The 13,279-nt window shown below is 38.3% G+C and overlaps 1 protein-coding gene across 10 annotated transcripts in view; it reads left to right on the forward strand.

Moving 5' to 3' along the window:
* Positions 1-13,279, forward strand: part of mical2a (microtubule associated monooxygenase, calponin and LIM domain containing 2a) — a 73,907-nt gene that overhangs the window by 5,565 nt on the left and 55,063 nt on the right. The gene's annotated exons all lie outside the window — the stretch shown is intronic.

Consider the following 13,279-nt stretch of genomic DNA (forward strand, 5'->3'; position numbering starts at 1 on the left):
AAAGTCCTAACAAGCACATTATCAGAACACCTCAACTAAAACTGAAAAAAAGTTAAAACTGTGTTTGGTTTTTGGTGTTTCATGAGCCATTGAAAGGCGTTCTGTTGCAACTCAAGGCCTCTCAGTGTTGGATTGAAAGTGCATCTACTGGTAGCTCTGTCTCAGTTTGTAATTAGTGGTTTTCACCAAAGCTTTTTTAAACACAAGTTTGGTGCTCAGGGAGTTTGTAAACGGTTTCTAGACTGCAGTCGGTTACACAAAGCAGTGTTTCTTCATGAGCTCATCATCAGCTTGCACAATAAAGTGTTTTAAAACATCACACTCAACACAATATTTAGGGTCTCCATGGCAACAGGATCAAAATCATGACATAAGTAGCTCAGACGTCAAGTTGGAGACGTGTTTTAGATTAGACCATTTCCTTGTAAAAGCACCTTTCCACGAGTCCATGTTTCCTGTTCAGCGATTTTGGAAAGGTCTTCCAGGTGGTGAATATGTTGAAGACTCTATTCAAAAATGTAATGAAGTCTCATTAATAAGCAGAAAGATGTGTTTGGAGAACATGACCTTTAGAGGAACTCAGATTTACTTTGCTGAAAAACAAAATGGTCATTGTGAACATGAAGGATATGCTTTTGATTGTCTGGAACACCATAAAGGAGTCACAAAAACGTCAACACTTATTTTATCTGGCGAACTGCCTGTTTATTGCCCATTTACTAACATGTGCCTAGTCTTCATTATGAAATATCTTTTATTAAATATCATATTGCGCTCGTTCACTTAGGCCAGAGGAGAACTGAGACTGGTTCCTCCCAAGGTGTTTGTTCTCTACTGTCACCTGATGGGTTTCTTTCCACTGTAGCCTTTGGCTTGCAAGTTGGACAATTAATATTCAGAAATATTATTGTTTTAACTATGCTGACACTAGTGGAGGAGAACAACTGAATTAAGCTGAGTAATGGTTGTCTTCTGCTGCTTTACAGCTGAATTGAAGTGTTTTGGATGAATTTTGCACAATTTTGCATAAATGTCATGAGAACTATAGAGCTGCTTTGATCAGTTTCATAACTGATGTATTTTACAACATTGATAGTTACTACCATTGATGTATGGTTTGGTTTGTTAGGATATGACAATATTTGGCAGAGATACAACTTTTTTAAAATCTGGAATCTGAAGGTGCGAAACAAAAAAAAAAATCTAAATATTGAGAAAATCGCCTTTTAAAGGAACTGTATGTAAGAAATGTATTTCAATGAATCATAAAATGGCCCTGATATGTCACTAGACATTAAGAAATCATGTTCATTTCAAATACTTATATCTCTGACAACAGTAGTCCGGTCAGGATATTGTCATTTAAAAGTTGTTGTTGCAGCCCTCAACTGATGTTGACATGTTGTGTTTTTGGTCTAAAGCTCCGCCCTCCACCTATTGACCAATCACGAATCAGTAGTGTTTGGGGTTGTCAGATCTGCTCTAGTTACCACAGCTGCCGCTACAAACATTCCTGCTGATCCTGCAACTTATCTGGCATCCTCGAGTCAGGGGGAGGTGGAGAGGGGAGACACCGCTCTACAGTCATTTGAAAGTGATTGCAGTACCAGTTTTGGCCACAATCTTACATACACGTCCTTTAAGTTGTCCAAATGAAGTACTTTTAGCAATGCATATAACTAATAGCCTAATTATACATTTTTGATATACAGAATTTTAATTTTAAAAAATCTTCATGGAACATGATGTTTGTTTACTTAATATCCTAATGATTTTTTGCATAAAAGAAAAAAATTATAATTTTGACCCATAAAGTGAATCACGTTTTATTCAGTGAGCTCATGGTGGTCGTCAGTGATTCAGACCACTATAAGTATTTTTGAACGATTCATGATTTCAGTTGAATCAGACTAAACTGGTCAAAATCTTTAAATTCATGACATGAATGGAAAATCGACAATTATTTATGGAATATATTGCACTGTTCTGTAACTCAACAATGATCCAGGCAATTCCCAATGGATAAAATCAAGTCCTGTCCGGCGTCTTTTCTTGTTTGAGAATTCGTTTCACTCAGATATTTAACACAATCCAGAAAGCAGTTCCTCGTTTAAAAGACATCTAATAGCTGTCCAAACACTGCCCTGACGTCTAGGCTAAAACAAGGCAAAATTTGCGCTGTCATTGAACATTTAATAGACGTCTAGCCAAAGAAATGAAACCAAACACCTTGTAATCACTGTTGACTTTGCTTATACATAATATAATATTATATATCTTGCAAGTTATTTAGTCAAAAATGACATTTAAGCAAATTCAAGGATATTTTGGCTAGAAGTGGGTTACTGAGATCTGGACTATATCAGGAGCCAGATTAAAGGCTGTGTATTGCTGGGAATATACTCTTAAAAATAATGGTTGCAAAAGGAAGTTTTTGCAGCAGCGCCATTAAAGAACCATTTTTGGTTCCCCAAAGAACCGTTCAGTGAACAATTCTTTAAAGAATAACCTTTTCCCACTACACTGAAATAAAAAATGTTCTAATGGAAAATGTTCTGTGAATTGACGCAATTTAATTTATACAAATTTAGATGTGATCAGTCAGTCACTAGAAAATTTTCAATTGGAGACCTGATTTTTTTAAATACAGTGTATAAATAAACTTTTGAGCAACAGAAAGTTTGCAGATAAAGAACCTTTGTTTTTAAGGCTCAATATAGGGAAGAGAAGATGATCGCAACTTTCATTTAATGCTGAATTTAAAAGTTTCTCCAAACTCATCATTGGATATTAACCAATTAAACTTTGTGCCCCACCCGTGTGTCTGCATCTATCATAATCATTCAAAATATGCTGCAAAGCTGAAGTGGTTTTAAAGAGGTTCTCCTAATGTAGGGTTTCCCAAACATTGTAGGGGAACTGCGGTGAGTTCGTCAGTTGATGACAAGCCAATTATTAATTAAGGGGCTGCACAATTTCCTGAAAAAAAGATTCAATATTTTATTTGTTTACCTGCATGTCATGTGTTGAATCTGAATGTGTTGTTAAATTACTGAAATATTAACTTAAAATCTCAGGGGTACTTCAAGTATACTATATTTCACATGTAAGGGTTCCAGCTGACAAAAACATGTTTGGGAACCCATGTCTTAAGGCTTTGGACTGTTAAATTGGATCCCTCATTTACAAGAATGTGCAAAAACACTCACTTCTGTGGTTCTAAACGATTGGGACGCATCAAAGCTGTTCAGACATCTATTGGACTCAGGGGCTCAGTAAGGTGGTCAGTGGGCTTCAGGTGGCCTGCAGGTAGTGGCTGATCTGCATGGCCATGTGTTTTTCTTTTCTCCTGGAGCAAGAGATCTGTCTATTCTGAGCCCGTTCACTCACTGTTTCACTATTTCTGCCCTGCTGTAATGCAAGTTGATCCTCAGAGCCCATCACCGCACGCTAATGTAAGTCAATGCTTGTCCTGACTGGGGACGTGCAGTTGATCAGAACATTTATTAGGTGTCAGCATCAAGTGCTGCCTTGCAAAATATTTCAAAATATCGCAAGTTTTGTGACTCATTCAAAGTGAAATGTCTAGTAAAAGCAAGTTAAGTTTTATCCAAAACAGATGAAGGTGAACCTGACAATGTTTTATTACATTTTGTACGTATCATGGCAGAAATATCCATTGAGTGGCGATATGCTTTATTGCGTTTGAGAATAACATTAGCCCCTTTCACACTGGGTAGTTCTAGGAACTTAGTACTAGGAACTAGCTTTGAGTCATTTTCCTGTAGGGCTGCATTCACACCACCATGCTTGTTGCTTGGTGCCTGTTGTTTTGACTTTTATTTTGACGGCACAGCAGATATTTATTTTGACTGCGCTGAGAATACCAGAGCCTTAGTACACAGCAATGCTATTCTCTGTCTTCATTAGTTTAAGATCTTTAACAGTCTTGTCTAGTATGTTATTTGATAGAACTGTTATACAATGAAGGTAGACAGTATATGAAACAGCATTTGTTCTGTGGTTGATGCCCAGTGTCACTAACTGAGCAGAAATACATAATCATGTTTCATATTGTCCCCTCAAAGTCACCTCAAGTGTAAAGGTTAAGATGTCCATCTATCGCTGTTTTCCATGTTCATAAGGTTAGTATGTGGAATAAATAGGCTATAATCTGTGTGTATGGTGTTTCTTTAAAAATAGTGAGTGCTGGTGTTTTCACATGCGTTCGGCCAATCAACACTGTGAACACTTAGGTCACTGGTAGTTCCCATTGTGCTGGTTAGACTCTTCTCTGAAGCACAAGCTAATTTAGTTCCCTCTAAAGGTGTTCCTAAAACTAAAATCTTTACCTGTTCCTGCAGTGTGAACACCCCAAAAAGCGGGTACTTTCTCCATTAGTTCTCACTCTTGTGAGAAAGCTCTTATATACCACCTACACTAAACCCAACCCTGAACCTAGTGTTAATTAAAAAATAAAAAGCAAAATGCATTTGCTCAACCATGCCATTTAAATTGCATTGAGCTATTTTATTGGGACTCATGTTGAACTCGTCTCGTACCCAAGAGCCCAACATTGTCCAATTCTGTACCAGGTGAGCTATCAAGCAAGTTTACTACATCGGAAAATTGAACTGGTTATGTGATACAAATGTGAAAATATGTTAGTTTACACTGTGGTAAAAAGTTTTTTAGGTCTTAAAATAGTCATTATTAATCGATAATCTGCCCCTGAAATCATAACTTGTGTAAAAAGTAATAACAGTTGTGGGTTTATTACTGCAAGTATAGTGTTCATTTCAGCTGGATACTGCAGTGAATTGTATTTCTGTCGTGACGACTCTCAAACTGTTGGGCATGGTATGATGGACAATGTTTATACGTTTTTACAATATAGCATACATACATTTCCCGTAGCAGATACAGGTGGAGCTGGGGAAGGCGGAGGTTTCTAAAAGCGCACTACACTGTTACAGCAAATGCAGACCAAGTATTTGAAGGTTGAGCAGTGAGCTCATTGGCTACTGATAGGCAGGAACTAATCATCTGTGCCCTATAGAGAACCATGTGATTGCAAGCAGATCTTGCATCTTGAGTTTCATGACAGAACTTTGTATGTATAGTAGGGCTGCTCAATAAATCTTAATAAAACCACACAAGATTTGGCAAAGGCTGCAATAAGTGCAGCACGGCTGTGATCTGCAGTAAAGGCTGCTCTGCAAGCCAGAGTGCAGGGAACTCCAAGTATATGCCGCAGAAGTACGATAGCTCACGTCTTTCATGGAAATCCATGTGGAAATCGCTATGAACATCATCATATCAGTGAGCTGAATAAACAGACTGAAACGCTTTGATTAAACATGATTAAATGCTTCTCATGTATGGAAAGATGTTTGACGCGTGTTGCTTTTTCAAATGCATGTTATAAGCAACTCAAACTTGCAGTGCTTTCAGATTGAACAGCATTTACTACTGATCACAGAACCGTCCTACACTGACAAACTGCGCATAAAAGATAATCACAGCCTTTGCGATTTCATAATCACGATAAGCCAAATGGCGATAAGCATGATTTTATGTAAAATGTAGGGCTTGTAACGATACACCAAACCCATGATTCGGTTCGTATCACGATTTTTGACCCACGGTACGATACAAACCTCGATATGGGGGGGACAAAACAGTTTTATTCTGTACAGTATTCTGTAGCCTATTTTGCCGTCAATACCATATATCTGTATGGTCAATAGGCTACTGCCGACGTTTTCTTTGCGGTACCAATAGGCAATATATATTTAACATGAAGTATAGGGCCTCCTGTACATCAATACCAACAGAAGCGCCGCGTCAGACACGCTTCTGGTGTGCAAAGAAAGAGAAAACGCCACGCAGCCACCCCGCGGATGACACGCAACAGAAACGCCACTTACACCACGTTGCCAGCCGGTTGGGGAAGCTTCTTGAAACACTTACGGCAAATTGTGTGGGTCTTGTCAACTACACGATTGCCATCCTTGTTCTCCACCGGGTAGCTGAAATGTTGCCATACTGCTGACTTAAAAGTTGGACCTGGACAGAAAGGATAATTCTGGCAGTTGGAAGGGGTGTGTCACGATTCTGCCTTCTCGCATCACGATACAGGTTCGTGGACCTGCGTATTGCGATTTCGATTTCATATCGCATATCGTTACAGCCCTAGTAAAATGCTATTTATCGTGCAGCCCCACTGTGTACTGTTTGTACGTTTTTGTAGATTTGCAGAAATGTAAAGCCAGGTTTTTTTCCCAGTGAGCCTGAGTTGAGTAATTCATTGGTACACTTCACCCAAAAAAGGACTTTTTTTTTTTTTTTGGAAAGAAATATGTACCATTAGCTTTTTTCCCTTTTAATATTATCTTAAACACATTTGTCCACATTATCATTATTGTAATGGTACATTCATCATATTCACGAACATATTATTTCTCAAAGCCACACCGTGAAAGAATGAGGCTTATAAAACTATTTGTATAATCATCTGTGCAAATGGTTATTCTCCAGAGTGCTTTGCCAAACTTACATGAGTGTCCTAAGATAAATTTCCGTTTTGAAAGGGTCAGGGAACCTCTAAGACAGCCCGCAGCTGCACCGTCTCGCACTCTCACTTCTGTGTGAATTAATGACTTTCTCATGAGACGTTCACCGAGGCCACTTAGATAACATGCTGTTTGTACTTCTGTCCAAGGCGGGTTCCTTTTGTTTTGGCAGTCGTTCGTGAAGCTATGTCTTTACTGTGAGTATTGGACACTGGGAGCACGTTTGCCGCGCTGGGGAAAGGTTAAGCCCGTGAGGGATGCTGGGAAACATTGTTTTTTGAGATTGCCATGCAGTTAACGGGCGTAATGTCTACTTATCAGATGGGGGTTCCTTCCTGGTTTTCTTTGTATAGGGTGGCAATTAACAATTACATTTAGCTCCCAGCTTTCCCTCTGTTTCCTCACTGACATCAGCTTCCTTTTGTTTGGTCTGATAGTTGGAAGCTATCCACAGCAACAACAGCAGGCTGCACGCTTGGTGTCTGGGATCTGTTTTTCTAGCAGCCATTTGCTATTCGCTGCTGGACTGTGTCTTATTGGACTCTGTCCCCTATAAAGACATATAAGGCTTTCATGATGAGGTGTGGACATAACTTAAATTCATCAAATTGGCTCCAAACGTGAGAACTAAATCAGTGTCTCAAATATGATTAAAGGGTTAGTTCACTCAAAAATGAAAATTCTGTCATTAATTACTTACCCTAATGTCACTCGACACCCGTCAGACCTCCGTTTATCTTCAGAACACAAATGAAGATATTTGTGTTGCAATTCAATGGCTCAGAAAGGCCTTCATTGACACCAATGTCATTTCCTCTCTCAGGACCCATAAAGGCACTAAAGACGTCGTTACAAAGCCCATCTCACTACAGCGGCTCTACAATCATTTTATGAAGCCACGAGAATAGTTTTTGTGACATTATCCAAAACAAACAAAAAAAATCTTCATGCAAAAACCTGAAAAAAAACATGTTTTTGTCAGACTACATCCAGATAAGATTCAGAGCGATGATCCAAAAACAGATGGAGTAGATGGAGTACATTAACACACCAAAGCTTCACAGTCCTGTTGCTCGTCCTGGGTTGACATTTTATTTGGTAACAATTGGCAGTTTTGATTTATATGCTGTTTAATGTTGATGATCGTGTTGTTTTACTTATGCATATTACTATATATGCTATCACTTGTTTCTACATCTTCTTCACCTGTGTTTTGCTCAGGAGATTCTGTACTTTTTCGGAAGATGTGTCATAACGCCCCCTACCGTATAACAGTGAAAACACGGAAAGTTGGAAAATTCTGTCAATGGCAGGGAAAGAAATCTAGCCTAGAAATCTAGACGCACCCTAGCGGTAGCAAATCTAATCTGCCGCAAGTGTCGTCTAGCAACTCTCAATACCCTTCTGAGCTGTATTCGCCAAACTCTGGTTGGGCCAATCAAATCGTGTGTAGAGTCGGTGGGCTTAACATAATGACGACGGCCGAGTTGCGCTTGCGTGCTTCTAGTAAAGACAGGAACTAGCGAACAGCGGTCTTTTGAATCAGATTTGACTGCGACTCTGGACGACTTGGAGTTAAGCTTTTCTCTGAGAAAAGAACAAAGAACGGCACTGAAGTCATTCTTAAGAAGGGAAGATGTGTTCTGAGTTTTGCCGACCGGATACGGCGAATGTTTAATCTATCATCGAGCTCTGCTTCACCTTCGTTGCTCTGGTTGGTTGTAGCGCTATCCTATCGCGTGCAGAGGGAGTTTGAAAGACAACCGTTTATCCGCCCCTCGGATTGAGCTGTCAATGGTGAGTTTCCAGACCAAACATCTTGATGTGGGTCTGGCTTGTCAGGCTAAGAGAAAGAGAAAGAGTTAAGTGCAATCAAATTGAATGAGTTGAATGAGTGAACTTACTCAATATTTCAGTATTTCAAGCGCAATTACTGCATATGTGTAAAGGCTTCTTTCAAAAACATTTAAAAATCTTAATTATTCCAAGTAATTCCAAGTATTCTTAGTTTTCTTCATAATACAAAACTTGAAATGTATTTTGTGCTTGGAAAAGGAAAGCGTCCGAGGCTTTTGTTTTTGACTAGGAGGTATTATTGTGGGATATATTTAACATCACTGGAATTCCCATCAACAGGGCAGACTTAATAGTATTTTAAAAAGAGCACTGCCACAATTATTGCCAGTAATGTTTTTTCCTCCATTGCGTGTGCATGGAGGGCTAGTGCGCACATTTTACTGGTGTTTTGTGGGTTAGTGCCGTCTGCCCGCAGTGGCCCTTTCCATTCTGTCAGATGATGAAGTCATGGTATGTAAGTCAGCACAATACAGATTCAGCTGAAAGAGCAAACGGAGGGGACAGTATGTGCTACCTTTCACTGCCCAAGAGGAATGCCTCAACAGATGGATCTAATAGCTGTTTTCCTCCATCCATGAAGTCTGACATGCCAGCTGCTCAGTTATAGTTTTTGACACATTTTAATTTAGCCTTCCAAGACGACAGTAAAACAGCCACATATTATAGTTGCTTTGGGTTTGGATGCAGCAGATGCTATTGTGGCGAAGCAGTTGCATGTTTATGATGTTTTAACACAAGCTTTTCTGTAATCAAATAATTCAGCTGAACCTCTCAGGCTATGTCAACTTAGCTTACTACCATAGTATTTCTGCAGAATACAGTGTGTACTCTGCACTGTATGCACATTTTGCATTGTAAACCTGGATCACCTGTATATTTCCCAAATTGTGTAGTATACAACGGAGACGCAACAATACATTTAGATTTTTTTGGGGGGCATAAAGTAAAATATTTGGGGTGGTCTAAACAGCAGTATGTTTTACTTGAGAGTTACACCACATGACATTTTTAGCCATTAGATTTTTTTTTAGATTTAGAGCCATCAACTTTTATTGAAAACAAAAAGTACAAAGAATAACTTTGCACATGTAATATAACCCTTTAGTGGTCTTCGCGTGGCGGTCAAAAATTACAGATGAAATTAATGTAATTAACATTTTATTTAATATTTTGTTTTCTTTGGGAATTTCATGGTGCTAAATTATATTTATGCAGTAGTTATAATCCATTTATTAAAATGTTGAGCATAGGCTTGAACTGTTGAATCTTGAATGGTTTAGAGCACAGACGTTTGAAGTTTGAACAGTTTAAAAAAAGTGAACTTAGAAACAGCTACAGAATTTAAAACGTTAAAGAATTTACGTTTATTGTTATGAAAAATGTACAAAAATACTATTTTCACTTTTTGAAATGAAATATGAAATGAAATATACATTTTTAAAAACACATTTTACTGCAAGAAAATTAAAGCCATAAATCTAAACAAGTTGTGTTCCAAATTTGAGCTTGATCGCAAAAAAATGAGCTTTCAGCAAAATTTTGTTCGGGCGCAGTACCAAAAGTCGAAATTTATCTCCCATTCATTTCCAATGCACTCAATTTTGAGTGTGAGGAACACGAGTGTGACTATTTTATTCAGAACCTTTTTTGTGTGTGTTCACATAGCAAGTGCCAAAACCTTTACCAAGTTTCATACCATACTGATGAAAGTTTTGTCAAAGATGACAGAAGAACACCAATTAGATTTCAATTAGGTTCAATTAGATTTCTGAAACTCTTCCTTTTCACTATCGTAGATTTTCCCAGATAAACTGGATGCAACCTATTCAATTAAACATGCAGCGTGATGAGGTCATATAACAAACTGTACATGCAGCATAATACAGTTTGAATGATTTATCATTGCATAATGTGCATACTTTCACATATTGAGAAGGAAGTGACACAACTTTTTGGCTCTGTTTTGGTATTTAGATCACATGCTTTGATAACTTTGTAATGCAGTGACATCTTAATCTAGTAGGTGCATAGGAAAAACCAATATGTTTAAGGCGTTTGCAGCCACATATTTTTCTGTTGCGGTCCGTTGCGGTGTCTCTGCAGAGCCTGTTCTGGCATTCGTGTAAATAAGAGCGAGTGTAGAGGTGTGGTCTGATGCACAGCTATGTTCGGCGTCTGGCTGCTGGAATGCAGTGTACGCGAGCATTAGCGCGTCTGTCTCCAGAGGGAGTTCGTCTAACACCCACATGACAAGAGCTGACACATCCCCTCTCTTAGGCCACCGTTAGCAAAACACAGTCCTAAAAACACACCCGGCCTGCCTACAACTGCCACCGTTCCCCATAATGCAGACTGAATTGCCTGCCTCACTGTAGAAGTGGATGTTTGACTATCAATGATATACAAGGAACTGAAATATTCAGGTAATTGCAGAAATACATCCACTCCTGCCTATGTATCAGCTCCATGTCTATTTTTAAAGCGGAAGTTCACCTGAGAAGTACAATTTGGTCTTCATTTACTCATCCTCATGTTGTTCTAAACCGGTTTCATTTTCTTTTCTTTCTCATGCAAGCTTTTGCATAGTTAAAGTAAGATGTTTCAGGGAAGGGAGACTTACATATTTTAGTCTGTTCCTCTTACAAAGCTGTATGTGTATGGTGAATTATGTTGGGGGGTTAATATCTCACATCAAGCCCATGGTTACTATTTATTTTTTAGGGCGCTATGATTTTTTATGATTTTTTTTCCAAATACGTTTTTTTTTCCATTTTAATGTTTCTAGATTTAGTTTTTTTTTTTTATGGTTAAATTAAATTGTAGTAATTAAAAAGCACGTCTAATCAATCAAAACCGTAAAACATACAATTAAACAAAAAAAAGCAAAATTTTGTTTTCTGTTTTAAGTTTTCTGCATTCATTTGTAGTAGTTTAATTCAAATGTAATAACCAAGCATGTCTAATTAATTGATTTTATAAAAACAACTTTATTTAAAAAAAAGAAAAAAAAATATTACTATGAATTTTATTTTTCCAGAAATTCTGTATTGCGTATTTTTTGATTTGGCAATCAAATTAAGGCATAAAACATTAATTTAATTAATCTTTTAATCATATGACATTAAACAAGCTTATTTGTCAATGTGCTGCACAACAGAGCTTTACTTTCAAAATTAAAACATGGAAGACATTTTTTGATTATTTTTTGATACATTTTTTATAAAAATGTATTATTATTATTTGTGTTAGTATTATTATTATTACTTTAAGATGATTCACACTTCTGCTGTACAACAGTAATATATTTCGGTCACAACTTCTTCAGGTTCAACCGATCTTTTATTTTGACGTGTTGCTTTGAAGGCCTGCGTGTTTATGATATGACGATAAAATGCTGATGAAGTGACTCTCAGAGCGGCTCTGGAGATGAAGTTCATATGTTTATGTCCTCATATAGTGAGATGGCAAAGGCTAAAAACACTACAGGCGTCACGTGTGTGTATACGCCATTCTTTCACACAGAGACACGCAGGACATGCAGGATTCATATTTAAATGGTCTTTTGCGGTTTCATATTCACACTAGTCTATATCTAAACTTGATTTAAGTGTATGTAATAAAGTTCGTAGATGGGAAGGAAGGAGGCGGGAACCGGCGAACATTCAACAACTTTTATTAAATAAACAAAACGAAAGTAAACCGTGGGCAGCCCCTCACGGACGACTGCCTACACACACATAACAAAACATAAACAAAACTCAACGTAAAGTCCAGTCCTGGTCCTCTCTTATCCTTGACTGGTGTCGCTCGTCCTTAAATGCCTCCGAGCTCCCTCATGAGAGGACTCGAGACCGGTGTGGCTCGCAGATGACGCTCCTTTGTAATCACATCCCCGGTCTCACTCGCTCCTCCCATGTCTCTCGCTCTTTCACCTCGCCACAGTGTGCTGACCTGCTTTTATGTATTCTTTAAAACTTTGACAAATTCAGTGAAATTCTGCGTTATACACTAAATTCAGTTTTTATGACTGGATTCTGTGATTCGGTCCTTAGGGCCCTATAGTTTTGTTTAAAGTACCTTGGATATTCTGCTAAATATTTCCTTTTGTGCTCCACAGAAGAAGGAAAGTCATTCAGGTAACTATTCCTTTAAAAGAGAGGGATATAAAAAGAGCAAGATATAAATATGCTCCGTCATCCCCGTTATAACAGCTGGACATTGACTCTAGCTCACCACAGATTAGAGACGATGTCCTATCCCAAAGAAAAAAAGAGCTCTGGAGAAAAACGAGTCTAAGCCAAGCATCTCTGCTTTGATGTGCTTTCAAGGCATCTCTTTTGTTCATATCCAGACAGAAAGGACATGATTTCATTTTCAGCACTTTACATATCATGAACATTTAGACATTTTGTGTCTAATGAGATATTCATAGACTGCATGTGTATAATTGCAGTAAAGGTCTCACTTTTCGATGTGGTGTTAGGTTTATTCCTGAAAGTGTGCTTATGTTTTGTGGTGTCTTTAATATGTGTTTATTATCTTGAGGAAGTGGAGGGGCTTTGAAATCTTATAGGGGAGTTCACTAAAAATACACACCAGCGGAGTTTGTTGCCAGGGTAGCGACGTGTCCCCAAATGCCTGCAAAAGCGCACCTCTGTCCTGTTCACGCTTCAGCAGGGCAAAGCCGCGGGACAAACAGTTTTAGGTTTTTTTGCAAAAGTGCATGACTGTCAGTGTGGTTAAATCAGCTGTTATCTCCAGTCAACAATGAGAGTCTGCGGATGGAGGATCCCATGTATCTGACGTCAAACCGCTGTAAAGATGTAACCGATACAGACTCAGCCTGT

This window comes from Pseudorasbora parva, chromosome 1, assembly GCF_024679245.1.
Source record: "Pseudorasbora parva isolate DD20220531a chromosome 1, ASM2467924v1, whole genome shotgun sequence".
Taxonomy (NCBI): domain Eukaryota; kingdom Metazoa; phylum Chordata; class Actinopteri; order Cypriniformes; family Gobionidae; genus Pseudorasbora; species Pseudorasbora parva.